The 26,134-nt window shown below is 34.1% G+C and overlaps 1 protein-coding gene across 2 annotated transcripts in view; it reads left to right on the top strand.

The window, feature by feature from the left end:
- The first annotated feature begins 6,930 nt into the window (after positions 1–6,930).
- Positions 6,931–26,134, top strand: part of LOC136033556 (zinc finger protein 37-like) — a 43,489-nt gene continuing 24,285 nt past the window's right edge. The window contains exon 1 of one of the 2 annotated variants that reach the window (XM_065714307.1): positions 6,931–7,068. The gene's annotated coding sequence lies outside the window, so the exon portion shown is untranslated. The remainder of the gene's footprint in view (positions 7,069–26,134) is intronic. The other variant, XM_065714308.1, reaches the window with a different exon arrangement.

Below are 26,134 nucleotides of genomic sequence, written 5' to 3' on the forward strand. Positions count from 1 at the left end.
TTCTAATTTTCAGAATTAACCCTCCTCCCCCAACTCCCCCAAAGAGAATAGATACGTTCCAGTTATGTCAATCACATATCTAGGACTTTTTTGCTTATTTTTCCCGCCAAGTTTCATCCCGAACCCTCCATTCTTAGCGTTTTCCGAGATTTTAAGTTCCCCCAAACTCCCCCCAATTTCACCGGATCTGGTCGCAATTTAAAATAAGAGCTCTGAGGTACAATATCCTTCCAAACATCAAATTTCATTAAGATCCCATCACCCTTTCGTAAGTTAAAAATACTTCATTTTTTCTATTTTTCCTAATTAACCGACCTACCCTCCCCCCCAGATCGTCAAATCACGAAAACGACTATTTCTAATTTAATCTGGCCTGGTCCCTGATAAGCCTACCAAATTTCATCGTCCTAGCTTACCTGGAAGTGCCTAAAGTAGCAAAACCGGGACAGACAGACCGGCAGACAGACCGACAGAATTTGCGATTGCTATATGTCACTTGGTTAATACCAAGTGCCATAAAAACAAACACATTTTTGCAGGTTTATCAATTAATAGAGATACTGGTAATTGAACTACTGATCGTATTTATGATATTATTCTTTAAAATGAACCCATATTCAAAAATCAAGTACTACAAAATTTTTAAGGGATTCGTTCAAGTAACAATCCTAAAAGATTAGCGACATAAAAAGTTTTGCATAAAATTACATCGCAACAAAATATTTCAAGTTCATTTGTCATTTAAAAATGGTGGGGTGGGGGGGGGTTTGATGAAGGTAGCTGCAAATTGTAAATGCAAGTAAGTTTATATTATACATTTTATGTTATTTTATTTTATATATAGTCTATTTTAGTTTATATATTTTTTAGTTATATTTCTTAGTTTTAGTTTCTAGTTTCTTTCTTTTCTTTTTTGCTTTACGCTGAAGACTCCTTGCTATATAGGGGTAAAATATTCGTTGGATTTTGCGGTTTTTCTTCACTTTCATTTACTGGCCATAGACCCGTTTTTCGTCTTTACATTCATTTCTTTGTTTTTGTCATGGCTGGCCAATTCGGCTTTAGATTTATGTAATATTGAGAAAAACACAAGAAGGGAATACTTATTGATGTTATAATATTTTACCCCTTCAATTAGCTTAATTGGTTTCCTAACCCCTCAAACAACATTTTGATGGGAGGGGTGATTCATATCCATAAACCTCAGCGAACTTTGCACCTTTTTGTGGCGTTGTAAAATTCTCGTTATTAGACTAAGCAGGTAAACCAGTTCAATTAGGTTTACGCTTTTCAAGTGTTAATTGGATGTTTCCGTAATTAGATTAATTAAAAAAAACAGGTTTTTTTAAATGAAAGTAAGGAGCAACATTAAAACTTAAAACGAACAGAAATTACTCCGTATATGAAAGGGGCTTTTCCTCCTCAACGCCCCGCTCTTTACGTTAAAGTTCGACTCTTTCTCTTAACTCTATTTTAAACAGTAAGAAACTTTAGCTTAAAGAGCGGGACGTTGAGGAGGAAAAGCCCCTTTCATATACGGAATAATTTCTGTTCGTTTTAAGTTTTAATGTTGCTCCTTACTTTCATTTACAAAACTTGTTTTTTTTATTTAATTTCTGGACGTTTTTGAATTAATGCATGTTTGATCTTGGCTCTCCGCACATAAATAATTAAAACGAAATTTGCATATTAATTAATTGCAATTAATCGGAAGATTTTGAGAAAAAAGGAGTGAGGGAGGAGGCCTAGTTGCCCTCCAATTTTTTTGAATACTTAAAAAAGCAACTAGAACTTTCAATTTTTTTACAAACGTTTTCATTGGTAAAAATTATACGTAACATACGAATTAACTTACGTAACGAACTTCTATATTCGTATGTTTTTATTCCGTATATGAGGGGGGGTTCAACCCTCGTCGATATCTCGTTCTTTACACTAAAGCTTAAATTTTGTCCCAATTCCTTCAGAATGACCTTCTGAATCACAAAGGCCGTAGAATAAATAGTTGAAATTGCTAAAAATACTTTAACGTAAAGAGTGAGGTATAACAAGGAGGTAAACCCCTCATATGCGTAATAATTTTTGTTCGTTTTAAGTTTTAATGCTGCTCCTTTATTTTCAGTAGAAAAAAACTTTTCATATTTATTTTTTCATTGTTTTTAAAATAATGCTAGAAAATCCTGCGCCCCCTTCATTGAAATTCTCTTCCCCCATGAGAAGTTTCTCTATGGAAATATCCTCCAACGTAACCCACCCCCTCAACTCTCCCCCTAAACCAAAAAAATCCCCCTGAAAACGTCTGTACACTTCCCAGTAACCATTACTATATGTAAACACAGGTCAAAGTTTGTAACTTGCAGCCCCTCCCACAGAGACTGCGGAGGAGTAAGTCGTCCCTAGAGACACAGTTATTAGGTTTCTCGACTATGGCGGATAAAATGGCTATCTCAGAATTTTGATCCGGTGACTTTTGGGAAAAAATGAGCGTCGGAGGGAGCTCAGGTGCCCTCCAATTTTGTTGGTCACTTATAAAGGGCATTAGAACTTTTAATTTCCGTTAGAATGAGCTCTTTCGCGACAATCTAGGACCACTCAGTCGATACGATCACCCCTGAAAAAAAAAAAAAAAAAAAAAAAAAAAAAAAAAAAAAAAAAAAACAAATAAGTGATTTGTCTTCTGGCAAAAAATGCGAAATTCCACACTTTTGTAGATAGGAGCTTGAAACTTCTTAAATAAGATTTTCTGATACGCTGAATGTGATGGTGTGATTTTCGTTAAGATTGTAAGACTTTTAGGGGGTGTTTCCCCCTATTTTCTGAAATGAGGCAAATTTTCTCAGGCTCGTAACTTTTGATAGGTATAACTGATCTTGATGAAACTTATATATTTAAAATCAGCATTTAAATGCAATTCTTTTGATGTAACTATTGGTACCAAAATTCCATTTTTTAGAGTTTCGGTTACTATTGAGCCGGGTCGCTCCTTACTACAGTTCCTTACCACGAACTGTTTGATTCATTGGATTCATGTGATTTTTGGCGTACCACGACCTGAATGTACATCTAAAATTTATTATATTAAATTTTAATTTTTGTTTCTTTTGCTGATTTCATTTAAAGTGTTGATTCCTTATTATTTTTATCATATAAAAGAAAAAGTAATTTCGGTATTCAAATGTCAAACTTTTTTTTACCCATTTGAGCATGCAAAAAAAAAGTTTTGCCGTTAAGTATTTATTAAATCAGCACAGTCAGCACAGTTGTCAGCACTTTTAAGTCAGCACAGTTGTGTTACCAGGTTCGGTTGGGTTCAGAGAATCCGGCTCAGTTTTCGGGTTGTACCATGGGCTTCTTACACAGAGTGACCAGACGCTATTTTGGCTCTTTTTTAAGATGGTTGCACATTTAATTTCTCGAGTTGGCACTTTTCTTAGGGGGGAAACCGTTCATCGGCTCATTTTTACTAGAAAAATGGAGCTTTCGGCACATTTCCGCTTTTAGGTGGCGCAACTTTCGACCAAACAACTGGCAACACTGTCTGAAACTAATAAGGCTTTGTAGGGGTGTTCACAAACAAAGGAGAGCCTTTAAATTTTCTGGAAAAATAAAAAAAGATGGATGGGGCCCTTTGAAGATATCTTGGGCTTATGAAGAAGGAGTTTCCCTGCCTCTTACGCATTCGTAAAATATGATGGAGGTGGTATTTAAAACATTTTACCACACGTGCCATTTCTAAAGTAGCAAATGTAGCGCATAAGGTTTTTCTTACCAATGCCTCGAGGTTTTTTTGAGGTGGCACCCTCTTTCCACCTTCTGGTGCATATCTCAGAATTCCACATGTGCCACATAATTCCGCCACGCTTGTTCAGTCTCTATCACGCCTGGTAAATTTCTGGCACAAGTCACCTGGTGTACGGGATTCCTGAAAGTGGGCACCCCTTTGGGATTTTTGGAGAGCAACACAAAAAGCAAATATTAGCAAAAACAAAAAATCTTCTTTTTAATTTAGCCCCCCCCCCCCGTTGCAAAAAGAAAGCGTCTAAAGCTGAGATGAGACAATATTAAAAATCAGAGGCTAAGCAGTTTTGTTGCTCAAATAAAAAGCAATCCCTCTCACGTATTTTTTTTATTTATCTGTTATGCTTACTTAGCAAGGAAAATCAAAAGACGCTAAGTGTTGCCAGATTATCAAATGGGGTATTTGCAGCATCTCGAGAGCGGATTGACGAGAAGAAATTTTCAGAGGGCGTAGGGGAAGTCAGCAAGGGGATCTCGAATTTTGACTCAGGGGAGATATCAGAAGGGACAAACTAAAACTGTTTTGTTTCCAATCAACCTGTAACTTTTGGCGCTATAAGCCCCTGTTGGACTAGAAAATATTCAAGGTGGGTTAGCAATAAATAAAAGTCAAAGGACGTTCTATACACCTGAGTCATCAAAATCACTCGTCTGAAATTTTTTTTATAAATTTTGCAACGTGTTGGGGAGCCAAGAAAAACTTTTTGCTTGGGTGAGGGGGCTGCACTAGATAGAAGACACTAAATGTGTCATACTTGTCAAAATAGTTCATCTGCAATAAGAACAGGAGTTTCCCCCAGGAAATCTCCACCTCCTGGAAAATCCCCCCATGGAAAATTCCCCCCCAGAATATCCCCTGCGGAAATTTTCCCCGGAAAAAATTCCTCCCCAGGGAAAATTCTTCCATACACAAAATTGAGCATTCAAGAGAAATACAAAATAGGAACCTACCTCAAAATGTTGATCAGATGTCCTAAGGGGTAAAAACAGAACTAGGCATCAAATCGGTTCCAGTCTTTGACTTTAAAAAGAGGAGCAGAACACTCAATTTCCCAAGTTTCCGTGACCACGAGGGAGAGGTTGGGTATGAGCAGTGGGCATTCCCCCTCTTATAAGGAATAAATTTTGTTCTTTTTCGGGTTTAATGTTATTCTTTACTTTCATAGCAACGGCATAGACCAGAAATATCCCCGAGAATGAAGAGGTATTATTTATTGATTTCTGCCTGCACCTCCCCTTTCTTAGAACTAATTCTGTGTTTACCCGAAGGCTTTTTTGGCATTAAAATTCACCCTTTAAGGTATCTGCCCCTTTCCCTAAATACAAAACGATCAGAGAACGCTAATGTAGAGGTTTAAAGCTCTCATCACAAAGATTTGGAACTTCGTATTTTTGCCAAAAAGATCACAGATGTGTGCGGCTTGTGTTTTTTTTGTTTCCCCCACGGTTTATCGCATCGAACCAAGGTTTCTAGAAGACGGGACTAGGGCTCACTCGAACAAAAATCAAAAATTTTAAGTGGCATTCTAAATAACCAAACAGATTGGAGGGCTACTAGCCCCCTTTCCAAATACCTTTTCCCCCATAGACATCCAAATTAATTTTTGATATAATCATTTGGTTCATTATAAAAATGCCAGATAATTATACGGTGGGGTGGGGGGCCGGTTGCACTCTAATCACTTTTGGCTTTCAAAAAGGGCACTAGAACTTTCGATTTCCAATTGAATGAGCCCCTTCAAAGTTTGTTTATGACCACCCCTTGCATATGAAGTGCATCTGGCAAAACAAAATATAATAGTACTAATAGTAATACATTGAAGCCTTATGACCCTTTAATATAGGAAACGCTAGACCTTTGCAAACCGGTCTTGTTTCTTTCGTTCGCATTTTTAATCAGAAAATTTGACAATTTGTTTAATCTTATTCAATTTCGTTAAAAAATTAAACATCTCGTTATTTTGTAACCTTAGGACATCGATGTACCCATTTTGTACTTTCTCTGTTTCTGCTCAATTGTGCATGTCGATAAATTCTCAGTGGGGGGGATTATGTGGGTGAAATTTGCATGGTGGAAGTTTTCTGCGGGGAAAATCTCCGGGGGTCAGAATTTTTCACGGGGGGAGTTTCCCATGGTGATTTTCCGGGGAATCTTCTAGTGAGGCAGCTATTGGAGGGGGAGGGAACTATTTTCCGGAGCTTTCGATGGAACCAAATGCAACCATAATTATAGTTAACTGAAAACTGGTTGTAGGAAGGGACTTCAAATGGAGAGGTGGTGGAGGGGCAATTGACTTCAATGCTTAGTTTGGCCCCTTCTTCAAGATCGTAAAAAACACTCTTTTTGCTATTTTCATTGAAAAATACCTTTTTCCGTATTTTCACTGAAAAGACGAAAAACAAAATCTGCCCTAGATTTTGTAAAATTTATTTATCCCCCCCCATACATTTCTTTGACTTGGCACCTCTGGTTGTAAGAGATTCAATTCTTGAAGCCAAAAGATCAACTTGATTTAGTGCCTCATCTATTTACGATTTATTTGAGTAGTTCTGTTTTAGTAATTTTTTCCTAAAATTTCAGTTTATAGTAGGACGCGGATTGCCACCTAGGCAAAAATGAACACAGGGGCACGGATTACCACCAAAATATGTTTATTTTTGCAACTTTTACCTTTTCCATGCCATCGCACGATTTCCATATAATTTATTGTTTAGCTTCACCAATAAGTCCCCTCCCCCAAAAATTAAGCTAGGACATTAAATAAAACAAACAGGCAGGGTTTTCTTCTCGATTTCCATAGCTTCACCAATAAGTCCCCTCCCCCAAAAATTAAGCTAGGACATTAAATAAAACAAACCAGAACCATTGAAAATACATATATATTTAAGGCTCAAACACCTTGTTCGCTTACTTTCCCCAGGAAAAAAAAACGCCCTTGGTCCTAACTACGTTTGTACATACTACTGCGTCATATTTCGTAATCACTCCCACTGACACGTTACTGTTTATCCCGTTTATGGAAAGTAACTTCTAAGGAGCTTTCTAGTAAAGTGGGCGGAGCTTCAAACGTCATCAATATCTCCAGTGACACGCTCCAAGGCATCTTCAGTGCCTCACCTTTGGCTGAAATTAGTAAAGAATCGAGAGCGAGAGACGGAGGCGACTTACGAGATAACTCATCCCGTTTTCTTGAAATAAAATCAGTGTTTATTTAGCCGTCGATGAGAAACAGTTGGATACATGTTGAGTAGTAAAAAGTACGTAATAAGGTGGGTAATTATGGTAGTGTACCTAGACTTAATGAAGAGCCACGTGTCTTCCATAGTGTGTAAAACAGTAAATAGAATTTGTCAAATTGATTGCACGGTATCATTGGATGAGAACGGCTCTTCTGAAGGAAGCACTATAAAACAAAAAAGTAATAGTATTCAAGGGCGTTGCCATCATTTTTCTTGGGGGGGGGGCAATAAAACTGGTAAAATTCTAGCTGAGCTACTTTTTACTATTTTGAAAAGGGGTTAGGTTAGGAAAATGAAACTTTCAAGGATGGATCTAAAGACTAAAGCATGTCATGGGAAGGTGTTTTGAAGTATTTACCTCAGCTCCTTCCTCTAGAGAGTACTGACCCTTGATGACCTTCAAAAATATTTGTGTTATAAAAGTGAAACCTCGCAGAATAGATCTTCTGCTTAAATGAAATACAAGAAAATTGTTTTCTGGGTAAAATTCTAGTTAATTGACTTCTTGCTATTTCAGAAAGGGTTTAGGTTAGGAAAATGAAACTTTCAGGGATGAATCTAGAGACTAAAGTGTGTCCCGGGAAAGTATTTTGAAGCAACTACCTCCACTCCTTCTCCCTCTAGAGGGCCCTGACCTTTGATGACCTTTAAAAATTTGTGTGTTATAAAAGTGAAACCTTGTAAAATAGATCTTCTGTTTAATTGGAGTACAACAAAATTGTTTTCAGCTTCATAACTTTGCTCAATTCCATTTTATAAGGTTTGAAAGATATGCAAATACATTTAAAATTCTAGTTAATTGACTTCTTGCTATATCAGAAAGGGTTTAGGTTAGGAAAATGAAACTTTCAGGGATGAATCTAGAGACTAAAGTGTGTCCCGGGAAAGTATTTTGAAGCAACTACCTCCACTCCTTCTCCCTCTAGAGGGCCCTGACCTTTGATGACCTTTAAAAATCTGTGTGTTATAAAAGTAAAACCTTGCAAAATAGATCTTCTGCTTAATTGGAGTACAACAAAATTGTTTTGTCGTTTTCTGATTCACAACTTTGCTCAATCCCCATTTACAAGGTTTCAAAGATCTGCCAATATATTTCCTAAATTTAGATAAAAACAACAACATTGATATGGCTTAAAATTCTGCTCAAATAACAGGAATTGCATTTTCAAAACTAAAACCAGAGGAAAAGAAAATGAAAATTAGAGTGCAATATTGTTCTGTCAAAATTCGAATAGGCGTGGACCTGTCAAGTAGGCAAATTTCTAAGACATAGAAATCAGAAAAGAGTTAACATAGCAGCTTGGCAATACCTTCCCAGAGTAGATTTTTGGCCTCGAGTCGTTATTGATAGTTTCAATTTCCTAATCTAACTCCTTCCCAAGATAGTAAAAAGTAGCTTATCTGGAATTTTACCATAAAATTTCATAACGCATCAAGAAATGCTGATATGCATTTGGTTACTTTTTTACGATTTGGTCATTTTCTTGGGGGGGGGGTCAAACACAGTACCCCCTTGGGTAAGGCCTTGGTAGTATTTGATTTATTATTTAATGTCATTGCTGAATAAATATATAAGATTCCATAACTGACATAGGGACAAGATGAATAAACTACTCGATTCCTTTTTTATGCTCATTCTAAATATGCTCTTTCTAAATCAATTCGGTCACAAAGCCCCCCTTCCTTGATGGCCCCACATATTCCCGAGGGAATAAGTACATCTAAAAGGAAACACTCACGCAACAGTGAAATTCTTACTTTAAATATGCAAGATGTATCGGTTCTTGTGTCTTACAGCCATCACACTTTGAGAATTTATATCGCGAACTTGAGACAATGACCGGTTTTCATGGTCTTTATACCAGACAATTAGCTTCGGCTCGGTGGGAAACTACATTGTAGCTATATTTTAATTAAATATTTAGTTGGTATTTTGGTTAGGTTAGGCTGGGTTAGTTTAGGTTACACATCTAATATAATGCAGTCTGGGCGGCCCCCTTCCATAATTCTTTGTTGTAGTTTCTATAATTTTGTTACTAAACTATTATATTTTCATTGTATTTTGGTATATTTCATTATGATTAACCTAACTTCACTTCTTGAGTGTGGTGTCTATAAATCACAAGCACCGATGTTTCTATTAATCATATTATTATTTTCCCTTCCATTATTATCCACTGTTTAGACTTATTTTATGAGATTTTGGAAATTACACACTTGCAAACGGATATAAATTCCAGGCTGACAAGCTAACTGGTTTAATGTAAGAGAAAAATGTAAGACTAGATTCATGTAATGGAGAAATACATTATCAGTACCATATATGGGACCATCGGGGGGGGGGATGAGGTGGATTTTCTAGAAAATTGATTCTTATATTTGAAAAGAGCATAAAAATGAATCAAGTAGTGTGTTCACCTTTTCCCTTTATCAGTTATTGTATCTCGTATATATTTACCCTATATTGCTTAAATGAAAATATAATTTGGCCAATTGATAATTAGTCCAATGATAACGACTCTTCTGAAGAGCAATAAAACAAAAGAGTTTGGTGAAACAAAAAAAAACAACACATTTGGTTCCTTACTCTTTGCAAGGCCGTATCCAGGGAAGATTGGGATTTTCACCCCCCCCCCCAAAAAAAAAGGGCTTGTCCGACTCGCGAAAACGTTACAAAAATGCATATAAAGAAATTTTTGATGTTTTTTTTTAAATTGTGTTTCTCTCCCCCGAACAAAACTCCTGGATATGGCCCTGACTCTATGCTATTTTGCAATATGAATAAGTAGTCAAGTTTTTGACAATGAACCTCTTCCCCCCTTCCTGGATGTACAAAAAGGTAAGATATTTTAGGATGTTATTTTAGGGTATTTTAGGATAGGCTCCACTTTTCAGAAGGAAACTCTATAGAATTCTGAAAACTAGCGTAAACAGTTTTAAATACTTATTTATATCATTCGTTAAGATGCACCAGTAAACTCCCCCTACCTTGTGGTTAAATATATACCCCGAATTATGTATACGCAATGAATTCTTCACGAGCAGAATCAAATTAATTTGACGGCAAGACTGCAACAGACTGCAAAAATCGGCGGGAAAAAAAGAGTTGGTCAATGGAAATTTATTGTAAAAATTCTTTTTTTTATAAAATTAAATAAAAAAGCAAGTTTTTTCCACTAAAAGTAAGGAGCGACATTAAAACTTAAAACGGACAGAAATTACTCCGTATATGAAAAGAGTTGTTCCTTCCTCAGCGCCCCGCTCATTACGCTAAAGTTTAACTCTCTCTCGAAACTCTGCTTTTTAAAACAATAAAAAAAAACTTATGTTAATACGTATATGAGGGGGTTTGCCCCCTCGTTACTACCTCACTCTTTACACTAAAGTTTAAATTTTGTCCCAATGCTTTAAGAATGACCAATGAATCACAAAGGCCGTAGAATAAATAGTTAAAATTATTAAAAATACTTAGCGTAAAGAGCGAGTCATTTAGGAGGAGATGAATCTCCTCATATGCGTAATAATTTCTGGTCATTTTAAGTTTTAATGCTGCTCCTTACTTTCAGTTGAAAAAAACTTAATATTTACTTTTTCATTGTTTTTTTTAATAGCGTTGAAAAATCATGCGCCTCCTTATTGGAAATTCTCTTCCCCCATGATACATTCTCCATGGAAAGACCTTCCCACATAACCCCCTTCCCTCGCTACCCCCTAAACCAAAAAAATCCCCCAGAAAATGTCTGTACACTTCCCAATAGCCATTACTATATGTAAACAATGGTCAAAATTTGTAACTTGCAGCCCCCCCCTGGGGACTGTGGGGAGTAAGTCGTCCCGAAAGACATAGTTATTAGGTTTTTCGACTATGCTGAACAAAATGCCTATCTTAAAATTTTTTATCCCGTGACTTTGGGGAAAAATGAGCGTGGGAGGGGGCCTAGGTACCCTCCAATTTTTTTGGTCTCTAAAAAAGGACACTAGAACTTTTAATTTCCGTTAGAGCAGACCCTCTCGTGACATTCTAGGACTACTGGGTCGATACGATCACCCCTGGAAAAAAAATAAACACGCACCCGTGATCGGTCTTCTGGCAAAAAATGCAAAATTCCACATTTTTGTAGATAGAAGCTTGAAACTTCTACAGTAGGGTTCTCTGATACGCAAAATGCGATGGCGTGATTTTAGTTAAGATTCTTTTACTTATAGGGGGTGTTTTCCCCTATTTTCCAAAATAAGGCAAATTTTCTCAGGCTCGTAAATTTTGATTGGTAAGACTAAATTTGATGAAACTTATATATTTGAAATCATCACAAAAACCCGATTCTTTTGATGTATCTATTAGTATCAAAATTCGGTTTTTTAATTTCGGTTCCTTTTGAGCCGGGTCGCTCCTTACTACAGTTCGTTACCACGAACAGTTTGATAATATGAAAAAATTTCCTCGTTTATTTTGTAGCAAGAATTTTTTTATGTGTCCTTCTGGACAGGCTAATCACTGAATTAGTAGCAACAATAATCAGCAAACTTTTATATATAGCCTAGAGCTATATCCAGTCTCATTAGGGGGGGGGGGGGTGTTATGTTCGTAAGGGTATCAATTACTATATTTGTGAAGAGCTTTTTTACATCAATAACGTAGGGATTTCCTTTTTCCCAGATAAAACACTGGCTAACAGAAGGAATGATCTAAGGGAGGGGAGGGCGAATTTTTGACGTCCTAAGCCTAAAAGTGGCCAGTTTAAAAACTTTTTCCTGGAATTTGGTTGATTAGTGTTTTATTTTATGCCCCCTCTAAAGGTAGTTTTGGGTAGATTTTTACTCTCTACCCTGCTCTAAAGGTAACATTATTCAGTGGCGTCAATTCATGAAAACTAGGGGAGAGTTTAGGGGGAAGGATAAATTTGTCGTTTTTTTTTTCGAATTCCCTAGTGGAAATACAAAAAGTTTTTTTTTTTTAATAAGAGTAGCCTACCCACTAACAAAGCTGTTCTTCAAAATCAAGGGAGAGGCTGAGTTTTTTGTGGGGGAGAGTGCCATGCTCCTTTAATTTACACCATGAAATAACGGAATTCTTACTTTATTAAATTGATAAAATGTTCATTAATTAGATTGTCAGGGTTAATTTAAATTTAACTGTAGCCCTTGGAGAAACATAAAGATTTACTTAATTTATTGGTTTACAAACAATTTCAAATCTACATGAATTCTATTTTGTTTTGTGTTCTATGTCAATTTTCTTTCATTTCATGCATATATTCGTAAGATATATTTCCATTTATTTCCATATATTTCCTTATTTCCTAAAAGACCAACAAAACAGCAGGTATTGAATATAATCTATGGGTATATTCAGGCATTAGGGGAGGGAAGGTTTTTTTCTGGGATGCAGTTAAACTTGAGATGGCTCTGAAAACGCAATCAAGTGTTTAATTCAAAAGAGGTCATAAAGTGATCTTTTACCATTTATTGTTAAAAACTTTTATTTCATCTATAACTGAATCTCATTTCATTTCAGGATTTTTATAAAACTATTTTGTTTTCACTAAATCGAAAGCATAACAATAATGCAATATCGCAAATACAATGTTTTCCAAAGTTTCATCTAATCTTTTTATTATTAGTGTCAATCTGCTGTCCTGACAAATCCGCCTATCGAAAATCGAAAGCATAATAATAATGCAATATCGCAAGTGCAATATTTTCTAAATTTACATCTATTCTTTGTATTATTAGTGTCAATCTGCTGTCCTGCCGAATCCGCATATCGAAAATCGAAAGCATAGTAATATCGAAAATCGAAAGCATAATAATATCGAAAATCGAAAGTATAATAATAATGCAATATCGCAAGTGTAATTTTTTCCAAAGTTTCATCTAATCTTTGTATTATTAGTGTCAATCTGCTGTCCTGACGAATCCGCCTATCGAAAATCGAAAGCATAATAATATCGAAAATCGTAAGCATAATAATAATGCAATATCGCAAGTGCAATGTTTTCCAAAGTTTCATCTATTCTTTGTATTATTAGTGTCAATCTGCTGTTCTAACGAATCAGCCTATCGAAAATTGAAAGCATAATAATATCGAAAATTGAAAGCATAATAATATCGAAAATCGAAAGCATAATAATAATGCAATATCGTAAGTGCAATGTTTTCCAAAGTTTCATCTATTCTTTGTGTGATTAATGTCAATCTGCTGTCCTGATGAATCTACCTATCCCTCAATATATGAACCCTGCCTAATAAAATAGGGCAAGGAAAACGTGGTATAGCAGACAACCCGAAAATGAAATCCAGAAGAGCTTGCATGCAGCTCCGTGATTCCAATAGCCACTGCTATTCTCTGACACATCATTTTCAGTGGTATCTCTAAAAAAGTCATTGGTAGGGGGAGGGGAAGTAAACTTATCTTTGAATCACACAATTGGCTCTTGAAGTCTCTGTCTACCAAATATATGGATTATTTTTTGTGGGGGTGGGAGAATTTAAAAGCCAAAGATTTTCCCATTTTTGGCTTCTGTCCCATGAGTTCCTATACCTTAAAGGAAAACATGCATCTTGGCCTTAATTTTGATTGCTAACTAGAGGGCTTGCGATTTTTTTTGCCTAAAGGCAGGTGACTATATCTCATTACAGATATCTCATTACAGATATTTAACTAATGATTACGAATTTTGTGCACATTCTGGCAATTATACCCCATTTTGTGTTACTACTTGGGAGTAAAGCTGGAACTTTCAGCAAAGTTTTCTGGAGGGGAAGGGGCAATAGGACTTGGGGGATTTTCGGGGAAGGGGCATACTCTTTCTTCTCCGATCATCACAATGAGTATACACTACGTTTCTTTTCTTTTTTTATATATTTGTCTCCGAAGAAGACTTTATGGCCTGTAAAAGTAAAGGATCTATAAATTATTTTTAAACACTTATTTTTAAATAACACTAATTTTTAAACTTCAAGAAAGGAATAAAGTTAGACACTATAAATGAACCTAAAAAATACAAATATATATAATATAAATATTTCCAAAGCCTAGGTGAGAAGGGTGGAATCAGTCTTAGAGTGGCTGAAAACGCAGGTTTTTTTTATTGATCAATTGGCTTTCCTATCCTATATTAAAAGCCTTTAGTTTATAGTTTTAACAAAGTATTTCAGGGCAACACGTCAAGACGCAGCCCAGTATCAAAGCTGAAAATAAAGTGAGAAAATCACCAGGAGTAGCGACATATCAATCATTGTTGATGGAGCTGCGAACATTGTAAAAAATAAGTCAAAAATGAGAATGAATTTGAACTTTTGTACTCACGACTCTTACTTAGTTGAGCAGAATCTTTAATGACTGAGAGAAATAAACCATAAAGTAGCTTCTTGTTTTTCTTGCTATAAACAGCTTCAAGGTAAAACTACCCATATACCCTAGCCGAAAATCATAAAAGAGCCTAATTTGTTTTCTAGCCCCAAATAGCTTCATGCAAAAAATAGTCGAGTAGTGTCATTAATCGATTTTATTCTTTGCTCAATAATAGTTCAGGCAAAATATAGCTGAAACCCCTAAAATAGCCAGATTAGTCCTTCTTGTTCCAAGTTACTTTAACGTAAAATGAGTAAAAAAAAATCATGGCACTTGTCGGTTATTGGAAACACATTCAAAAATTACCCTTAGGTTACATCTCAGGAAACCGGTTTCATAGCTACAAAAACAAGTGATGTTGACACAATGCATGGGACTTGTTTAATTTGGACTATATATTTGCGCATTAGGGATGGGGAGGTAGGTTACGTTGCGTTAGATTAGATCGGGTCAAGTTAGGTTGGGTTAGATTGTGTCAGGTTAAGTTGGGTTTAGGTTTCTATAATACTGTTTCTAAAGTACTATTTTGTCATCATGTTTTGTTATTTTTCATTAGAATTGACCTAACTTCACTTTTTGGGTGTGTTTCCAATAACAGACAAATACCAAAAACATTTCGAAATTTGGGTGTTTTAATTTCAAAATAGTTTTATTATTGATTGTTTGTGCAATAAACTTTTCGTTCAAAATCCAAAATATAATAAGGTTTATCTAGGGCCCTTAGTTTTTACAGAATAGTATTTTTTATATAACGTTTGGTTCTTCTGAGGGAAAAAACTTCTAAGATGCTTTGCACAAACCTGCCATTAGAGTAAATAATTTTTTTTATTTTTTATTCAAACGTTCAACTTTTTTAACAAGAATAAGAAAGATTAACTAAATATTATGATTTTTTTAAAGTCCAGAATAGAAAATTTTGCTTTAAGAGACTATTGCTTAAAAACTATTGAGGAGGGATTTGAAACGTTGCTGGAAATCTCTTGATAACTTTCCTTTTTTTAAAATTCAAAAAAAGCAAAAGTTTGATTCAAAGGATTATCACCCAAAAACGGCTGACGAGGAAAATTTTTCAAAGTACATTTGTAAGAAGAGACTTGTGTCCGCTGGCCTAGCAAAAAAATTGTTAGCCAGAACTTAATTAACAATTGTATTTCCACGAGCCAACAGAAATTTATAAAAGACAATTGTTGTTGAATTTCTTAGCAAATTCGTAATATTATTGAAAAAAAAATGTTGATTCATTTTGAGTATGAAACTAAAAAAAACTTAGATATTTTTACATTTTAAGTTATAATTGTAGAGACTTGTGCGTTAGCAATTTTTTATCTTCTTTGCGTACTTATTTTTAAAGTTATAAATGATGTCTTAATTACTAGTGAAATTTTTGATATTTAGTATTTATATTCCGTAGAACGAACAAAAAATTTGAAAAAACAAACGTATACCAATTAAAGCGACATATTTTTATCCGGGATTAAAAAAAAAGAAAGGAAAAAACGATATCCGCTCAATTCTCAATTTTTCTCAGAAACAAAATGTTGAAGTACCAAGGACAATGAGAATGAAATCTGATTGTTTGAACTGGTTAAGTGTAAACTTACACATATAGGCCTATATTTAAATATTATATATATATATATATATATATATATATATATATATATATATATATATATATATATATATATATATATATATATATATATATATATATATATATATATATATATATATATTATGCAAGGATTTGTAGTAATTATATTGATTTTAAAAATAGATGTAAAATCTTAAGCCAAAAATTGATATCAAGAGGTTTTTCTGCAAATAAATTAACTTGACAATTTAAAAATTTAGTTTTCATTATAACGAACTTTTAAATAAATATCAAAAGAATTATCTAGAAATACTTAAAGAAATTTTCAACTAATTTCGGGGGTTCGAGAAATGTTGTCGCAGCGCCATTTATTTTGAATTGTGTTTCTAATTGAGCGGATTTTTTTTAAAAATTAGCCACATGGTAAAGATGAATTCTATAATTGTTTAATTCATCCAGGTTTTTTGCAATGTGTTAATATTTGTGATTTGGTAAAATTTATTATATTTAGTTTACCTATTATTGCTAAAAAGAGGGATATTAACAGGATAAGCTTGTTTTGGTGTTACTTGGTTGTTTTACATTTGCTGTTTTTTTTTCTTTCATAGGCATGTATTTTGGGGGTGATACCTGACACGGGATGCCATGGATATTCTGTGGTAGCCACAACACTTGGCTGGGGTAGAGAATTTAAAGTGGCGAAACCCTATATAGGCCAGTGTATTCTCCTGATGAGCCCTTGTGTTGGGTTGTTGCCTCTGAATTGTTTGTCTTTATTTTTTTTTCTATTGTTTGGTAAATGACGACTTATACTTATTGACGACATGACTGCCTGTCCATGGATTATTCTTTATGGTTGATTGTGTATGGCTATGCTGTTTGACCTATGTGATTGTATGGATGAGCAGGGTTAAGGCCTCATTCAAGTGCTGGTCTATATTAATCACTAATTTAGGAAAACAGTCTTCCTTTTCTCCTTCTGTCTCTCTTTTTTTTTTCTTTTTTTTGTGTTTGTGCTGTTGCATTGGTGATTTCTCTTTTCATGATATATATATATATATATATATATATATATATATATATATATATATATATATATATATATATATATATATATATATATATATATATATATATATATATATATATATATATATATATATATATATATATATATATAATATCAGAGAAAATCGGGCGTTCATTTTTTAATCGAAAAGAGATTCATATGCAGCTATGTTCTTTTTAGTAGTAGTAGGAGGCAAATCTAGAAAAAATAAATGTGGACACAAATCAGCAAAAAAAAGAAAAAGAAAGAAAAGTGTGGCACCAAATGACTAAAGAACAGTTAACTTTCCTTTAAAGCTAAAGGGCTCTTTGGGAGTCAATAGGATTTAATTAATATTGACAAAAACATTTGTCAAATTTAAATGACTATTTTTGATTATTTGTTTTCACGGTTCAACGTGGTAACACTGACGAAAATGTAGTTCTGGCCTTACCTACTTCACAATATTGAAATAGCTAAAAGAAAAATCTTAGTAAATTGTGGTTCTCACCAATGAATGGACCAAACTTTGGTCCAGGGGGGGGGGTCTTTTATGTCCTTTGTACTTTAGATTTCTTGAACTCCCCAAAAGTTGAACAGGTGAATCAATATGAATTTTTACTGAAATCGAGCTTGCTACGTATGATGTAACTGAACCATGACGAACCATGAAATGTGATCAATTTACAAACTTCTCACATCGAATTTAGTGAACAGAGGCTGGTTATTATCTCTATTTTGTTTTTATTTTTTAATTTATCTTAAATTGCTCCTTTCATTTTTAGAAGTTAAAATTCTGAGACAGGATCATACCTAGTAAGGCCTCTGCTTTTCGAAATATCGACTGTAAAATTTACAGCTTATTCCCAATCCTTTTTTCATGCACAGGTCACTCCCCCCTATATCACAAGAAAAAATGAATCCTGGCCACTGACGTAAATGGACACCCATAAAAATTGATTCTTTTTATGCTTGCTAGGCCACAGTTTATTTTAAACTATTTATCAAACTTAACTTCTATAGATTAGATAATGAGTGGATATTGTTAAAATACATAAATATTTTCCTAGAAGAAGGTAATGTTTTATGGTGGATGCTTTCTGCATAACAGCACTAAGTTCATCTTCAACCAAGGAACTTCAATATTTCTCAATTCCTTTTCGGCTTTTATAGACACACTTGACCTGATTTCCGAATCTTTAAAAAATTATCCTTTTTTGCAAGTGCTGTATTCTAACGAGTTTCCCGTATTGATTTCAACTTTGTGACGTCAATGGAAGCCGGTTACCTCGATACGAATGGCCTAGGACGGCACGGGCGTCAGGTGGAAACTGGAAAAGTTCGTCTCAGTTCAATATGTCGCTTAGCATCGGAAACTTGAGTTGCAGCTAGGATACATTATTAAAGAATCTGGGTTTTCTTTTGATTTGTCCTAAGAATGGATAAGGCTTTCTCCTCTAAAGATGGGGATATTTTAGTTATACATTAAGCTTAGCATAAAAAATGTTAGAAATGTCGAACGAAAAGAAGTTTCATATAAGAATTGTCCGAAAATTAGAATATCATTACAGAAAAAGAGAGGGAAAACAGTTGTAATGAATTATGCAACTCAAAAACTCTTAGTTTTTATTGGTTTAAATTTTCATACAGAAGACTCAACCAGGTGGAATTTAATTTTTAGTCATTTTTAGTAGCTTAAAATATCACACAGGATTTTAAAACCAATCCAGGCTTAAAAATGTGGGGTTATCTATTTCTTCAGAAATTACAAATAATCTGATTGGCTTACGAAATATGTGAAAGATATTAACCAATTAAATTAAAGAGCGATAATTACGATTGAATTACAGGGAAGTAATTTTTCTAATCCTCTTTCCTGTAGATTATAATTATTTAATGTATTCCAGTCTACCTTATTGTGCTGTGGTAGAAACAGAAATATAAATAAAGTGATGCCTAAAATGGTAGTAATATTAATATTTTCTATTCATTACGTTTTCTGTTCCCGCCCGTTCATCACGGTGTTTTAGTATGATAGGAACAGACACATTAGTAAATTGTTGATCAAATCTTTTCAGCAGTCAGATAAGTACAAAAGAGTGCTAATACTGTCGTAACATGGCAGTTCCCGCTCATCAAGTTTTCTGTTTATTCCTGTTCAACGCCATATTTTGTTATTGTAGGTATAGACAAATGAATAAACAAATGCTCAATTCTGTTCAATGGGTCATGTAAATACAATGCAGTGTCAAAAATATAGTTACCTAGATATTTTCTGTTCATTCAAATTCAACACGGTGTTTTGACAAGGCAGGAACAGACATATGAACAAAGCAGTGCCCAAGCTTGTTCAAGGGTCAGGGCAGTTCTAGCACTGTAGAGACCAGTGGCGTGATTTTGTCAAAAGTTTCGGGGGAGGGGAGTTGGAGCCAATTTTCCCAAATCAAGTGAAAATTACAGTAAAAACTGAAAAATGATTCATATATTACCATAAAGGCAAAAAAACTAAAGAAAACTGACCCGTTTCTCTGGATACTTAAATTATGGAAGGTTATCTTAGTTTTGACAAGATGTTTTGCAGAAACTAAATTTCAGCTGGGGGAAAACTGAGGTCTGGAGGGGACAAACTTGGGTCTGGAGGGATCAGTTACAAAGAGGCAAAAAAAATACTATAGATAGATAGATAGATAGATAAGTGTATTTTAAAGCCAAATATACAGCCATGAACACTTCATAACATAAACTTGAACACAAAAAACATAAACTTTGAACAACGATCATCATAAAACGCTTAAATAAAACACTGCATTAACCTAATATTAATGCTTAATATTTGAAAAAAAGGTCATTGAAAAGAACGACAACTCTCGGAAAAAGACATAAATAAAACATTGCATTTACTTTATATTTTTTTATTATTTATTTATTATTATTTTTTTTATTTAACAAAATTTCCAGATACCTTGCTACTCTACAAATAAACTGAGGCGACGTACTATTTAAGACACCTGGAAGTAGCAACTTATTATTTCCAAATATCCCTTCCCTTATCGTAGAGAGCCCCTGGCACCGGCTTAAGCAATGCACTAAGTAAGCCCCTTCAATTCTGCAAAGCGGGCAAGTATCTCTCTTCATTGGAATATCTGTCTTTAGAATATTTTATAAATCTTGCACTAGTTGGCAGGCAGTTAGCCCTGAGCTGCATCCACAATGTCAAATATTTAGCTGGTAAATTCAGCTTAAAGTAAAACTCCTGCCCATAAACATATATTACATACATTACAGACAAAAAAAAAATGATGAAAATAATAAAAATGGATTTGAAGCTTAACCCGAATAAAAGTCATTGCTTCTTGCATTGTGCAACATATTGTCACCGTCGCTTCTAAATTTCTGATCTGACATTTCTACACTTCTAAAATTGCCTAGTAGCCGAAAAATAGTGTTGTAAGCTGTTCTCAAAGGGAGAAGGTAAATATGGATGGTAGTGAGTGAGTAAGTAGGGTTTTATAAAGGGTGATGTATACCGAGGCTGTATCAAGGGGGCTAGGGGGTTTGCCTCCCCCCAAAAAAAATGTTTGTTTGACTCGTTTGTTTGACGCAACAAAAACGGGTATAAACGAATTTTTTAGGTGTTTTGAGTTTTTGTGTAAAACTACCCCCGCCCGAAAAATCCTTGTATGAAATATCCCCCCGAAAAAATCCTGGATGCGACCCTGATATTTACCAATAGAAGTTTATAAACTTCGGGTTTTTCGCTAATTTGTTAATCTAATAAAACTCTTTTGTATCTGAAAATAATCATCTCTTTGAAACCAGCTTAGAAGACGATTTTTGGGAATTATCTGAGAACTGTAGTAATTTTTTATGTGAAATTTAGACTTGACAGTGGCAATATACGGGTGATTTACAGTCTGCAATTAGGCCCAATTAGTTCGTAACGTTTTCTTCAAAAATGAAAATTTAAGCTAAATTTGAAAAGGGGCTTAAAAACGCCATATAGGCATGTTTTCTTGTTTAAAAGAAAAACAAAAGAAAAGCGAGGATTATCTTTTTTCCAGAGTAAGTGTTATGGCTTTTACAATTTACCTATTCTACTTTCTCATGGTACGCAAGCATTCTATTAATTTATATTTGTACTGATGTTGCTCATCTTAATCAACAATTTCATTACGTATACAATAAAGTTATAGTATGTATCTAAGTCGTCTTGATCTAAGAGGGCTTTTTGAATAAGGACCTTAAAAACACTTTAATAGAAAAACCCTTTTATCGCCAAATGACAAAAAAACAGGACGCACCACTGCCACCCGTGCGAAAATCGGGTTTTCATTGTTTTTCAAGACAGGGGACCTCCTGTCTAGGGTTTTTGACGATGGAAATTTTAATGGAGCGTTTTTTTATTTTGATTTGACGTTATGCTTAAGGGGTTGCAGGCTCTTTTTCAATACTCTAGAAAGTCGTAATTAGAAATTATTATCAGGCTGAATTTGAACAGTAGATATTATTTCTGAAATAGTGTTCTTTCTCACTTTATTCTTTCTTAGGAAATTTATTATTGGACAAATGAATGAACGAATTAACTGAAAACCTTTTGAGTTGACAAAAACAATAACGGAGGATATAAAACAACAAAAAAGTAAAATTGTAAAAAAATCATTTTAAAAAACATGTCAAAAAAGAGTCGACAAATAAACGATTACATCAAACAGTTCTTGGTAACGAACTGTAGTAAGGAGCGACCCGGCTCAATAGTAACCGAAACTCTAAAAACGGAATTCTGATACCAATAGTTACATCAAAAGAATCGCATTTAATGCTGATTTTAAATATATAAGTTTCATCAAGTTTAGTCTAACCCATCAAAAGTTACGAGACTGAGAAATTTGACTTATTTTAGGGAATAGGGAGAGACACCCCCTAAAATTCATAGAATCTTAACGAAAATCACACCATCAGATTCAGCGTATCAGAGAATCTTACTGTATAAGTTGACAGATCACGGATGCATGTTTATTTGTTGTTTTTTTTTGTTTTTTTTCCCAGGGGTGATAGTATTGACCCAGTGATCCTAGAATGTCGCGAGAGGGCTCATGCTAACAGAAATTAGAAGTTCTAGTGCCCTTTTTAAGTTACCAAAAAACTTGGAGAGGCCCTAGGCCCCCTCCTACGCACATTTTTCCCCAAAGTCACCAGATCAAAATTTTTAGATGGCCATTCTGTTCAGCTTATTTGAAAACCTAATAACTATGTCTTTGGGAACGACTTAATCCCCCACAGTCCACAGGGAAGGGGCTACAAATTACAAACTTTGACCAGTGTTTACATACAGTAATGGTTATTGGGAAGTGTATAGATGTTTTCAGTGAGATTTTTTTGGTTGGGGGTGTTGAGGGGAGGGAGCTACGTGGAAGGGTATTTCCTTGGAGGAGGAGAAGATAAATTACATGAAGGGGGTGCAGGATTTTCCAGCAGTATAAAAGAAAAACGATGAAAACATAAATATGAAAAAGTTTTTCAACTGAAAGTAAGGAGCAGCATTAAAACTTAAAACGAACAACAATTATTACACATATGATGGGTTTATCTGCTCCTAAATACCTCGCTCTTTACGCTAAAGTACTTTTAGTAATTTCAACTATTTATTCTACGGCCTTTGTGATTCAGGGGTCATTCTTAAAGATTTGGGACAAAATTCAAGCTTTAGTGTAAAGAGTGAGGTATGAACGAGGGGGCGAGCCCAATCATATACGTAATACAATACACAAATATAGAAGTTCGTTACGAAAGTTAATTCGTAAGGTATAGACGTTTATTACTAACAAAAACGTTCGCAAAAAATTCTATTTGCATTTTTAAGTAACCAAAAATTAGGAGGGGGGCAATTAGGCCTCCTCCCCCACCCCTTTTTTTATCAATATCGTCCAATCAAAACTATGAGAAAGCCATTTAGCAAAAAAAATTAATAGGCAAATTTTGTTTTATTTATTCATGTGCAGTGAGCCAAAATCAAAACATGCATTAATTCAAAAACGTTCAGTAATCAAATAAAAAAACATTTTTTTTAACTGCAAGTAAGGAGCGTCGTTAAAACTTAAAACGAACAGAAATTATTCCGTATATGAAAGGGGCTGTCCCTTCCTCAACGCCTCGATCTTTACGCCAAAACTTTTTATTGTTTTAAATAATAGAGTTGTGAGAAAGAGTCAAACTTTAGCGTAAAGAGCGAGGCGTTGAGGAGGGGACAGCCCCTTTCATATACGGAATAATTTTTGTTCGTTTTAAGTTTTAATATCCCTCCTTACTTGCAGTTAAAAAAAAATATTTTTTTTATTTAATTTTACATACAAAGAAACATTCCATACACCACAAACACTCCATAATTACATCACATACACTACATATACATAATATACATTCACTTACATAAACATTACATAAAAATAGATGATGCAATTAGTAAAACAAAAATCTGATTACTGTTGAAGTAAATTGTGCCACCAGCGGTTATGATCTTTAGATTACAAACTTTTGCTTACTACTATGGACCAAGGCCGTATAAAGGGGAGGGGTTAGGAATTTTGACCCCCCTCCCCTCCCCACCGAAATGTTTGTCTGACTCGTAAAAATGCAATAATAATGCATAAAAACGCATTTTTGGTACATTTTTTAAAGATCGTTTATAACCCCACCCCTTCTACATACCCCCTCCCTCGAACAAAATTCTGCGTACGGCCCTGCTATGGACTAATGTTCGCTCTTTAATAAGGTGTATGATATTTTAAAGGCGATATTTATTCAAATCAAGAAACGGAACAGTACATGGGAAAAATATAATTTGAGAAATGTATTTGTACATTATGAGGAGGGTTAGGGGTAAATTATTGTGGCGTCGCAGTCAAAATGTGTTAATTGTAATTATTCTGCATATTATGAAATTAGAATTGTTTACTTGGTATGTTTCCTTCTCAACAGCCCCAATACCCGAAGGTGTGGCTTTCCTTTGAAGGTTGAATATTATTGGAAGGGAGCATTGTCAAATCTAACTAATTAGTTTTGCCTATTTATATTCACGCTTCAATGTGGCAACACTGACGAAAATCAGAAACTGTTCTATAAACCTCATAATTTCTATAAACTGCTTCAAAAAGACCTGAAGCAATCACGGTTTTCAGGCATGAATAGACCCAAAAGGGGTCCAGGCCGGGGGGGCAAAAAATGTTTTCATTTTAAAGTCCTTAGTACTTTAATAAATATAATTAACAACTAAAAACAGAAAAAAATACAAAACAGCACAAAAGTGAACAAAGGCACAAAATACATAAATGGAAAAAAGCAGAAAAATTACATTTGAAAAATATTTACAGCTATTTGCCAAAAGTATATTATATATTATAATAGTATTATATATATTATATATTATAATAGTTGTATTTATAATACAGCACTACAGTCATCAATCTAAGTCGGATAGAAGTAAGTATTATGGAAATATAGTATATAAGTGGTATAATATGTTCAAAATAGTATGGAATGAAGATGATCCAATAAAAATGCAGGCTTATTGAATTTCCCGTCTTAACTAGATTTTTAACTATTGCACAATGAATCTATATTTTTGGAGAAATTATTTACCCTTTGAAATACCTGTAAAATGAGGGAGGGGCAATAGGTAAGGGAAAATGTTGCTTTATATTTCGCCCAAGGACGTTCCCATAACTGGAATCAAGTTTGGCCTAAAAATTCAATTTATTTCATGATTTGGCTCACCACCCCTAAAACCCATGTTCCATGTCCATTTCAACTATTGGGGAACACAACAATTTTAAAATAATTTAGAACATTTTTTTTTATTATTTGCACTGTCTAAAAGTTCCTGTCAGACAATTCCTGTCCATTTATCAGCTCCTGTGACAGCATTTTCGGGAAAAAATTGACAATACTGCGATGCATTTCCAAGTTTTTGGCTTGAATATGGAGGCACGAAATTGCAATTCTTTTGCTATCTTGTGTGCTGTCAAATACTTTTTTTGACTCGCCAAATTGTTCATCTGAATAATCCTTATGTGTTGGGCATCAAGGACAAAAAGATAGATTGATGTTAATACAAAGAGAGAAAAATCTAAAAAAAAAACAACGATTCCACGGCCAGCAGAAAGAAAAGAAAAGAAAAGAATCACGACAAAATATTTCACCTGTAAAAAAAAATAAAATAAAAAAAATAAATAAATAAAAAATATGTATTTCAGCGTTAAGAACAAAAACAATTTAAAACATAGCAATTTAAAAATTGGAAAAATAACAAGAAAACTAAAAGATAGAACGAAGATGTACATAAATACATATATATATATATATATATATATATATATATATATCATATATATATATATATATATATATATATATATATATATATATTATATATATATATATTATATATATATATATATATATATATATATCTATATATATAAAAATAAGTTGTCTGTCTGTGGATCTGTGGATCAGGTGACGTCATGTGGTCTAAGTTGGTGGTCTAATTGTAAAATGACTGAAGAACCTACAATGGCAAGAAGAAAAAGAAAACTGAAAAAAGAAAAAATGTAAAAAACTAAAAAATACTAAAAAGAAAAAACACTCAAAGAGAAATTACAGACCGGGACACAAATGACGACTGGGACAGAGGGAATATAAATAACGACCGGGACACTCAAAGAGAAATTACAGACTGGGATACCGGGGCACAAATGACGACCGGGGACACAGGGAATATAAATGACGACCAGGACACAGGTATTTAAGAATATCGTTCAAAGAAAAATTTTTCATTGTAAGAAGACCGTTGAAAGAGAAATTTCTAATTGTAAAATGACTGAAGAACCTACAATGGCAACACCCGAGGAAGCTGCTCAAAACGAATGTATTCAAGCCGAAGTAGCTGAGTTGGTAAAGCGTTATGTTTCAGGTTCTAGGTCCGAGAGGCTCCAGGTTTGAGCCTTGGCTTTAGCATAAATACAAAAGAAGAAAAAACTAAAAAAGGTAAAAACTACAAAAAAACTAAAAAGAAAATATATATATATATATATATATATATCTT

The sequence above is a fragment of the Artemia franciscana genome, chromosome 12 (genome assembly GCF_032884065.1).
Source record: "Artemia franciscana chromosome 12, ASM3288406v1, whole genome shotgun sequence".
Taxonomy (NCBI): Eukaryota; Metazoa; Arthropoda; class Branchiopoda; order Anostraca; family Artemiidae; genus Artemia; species Artemia franciscana.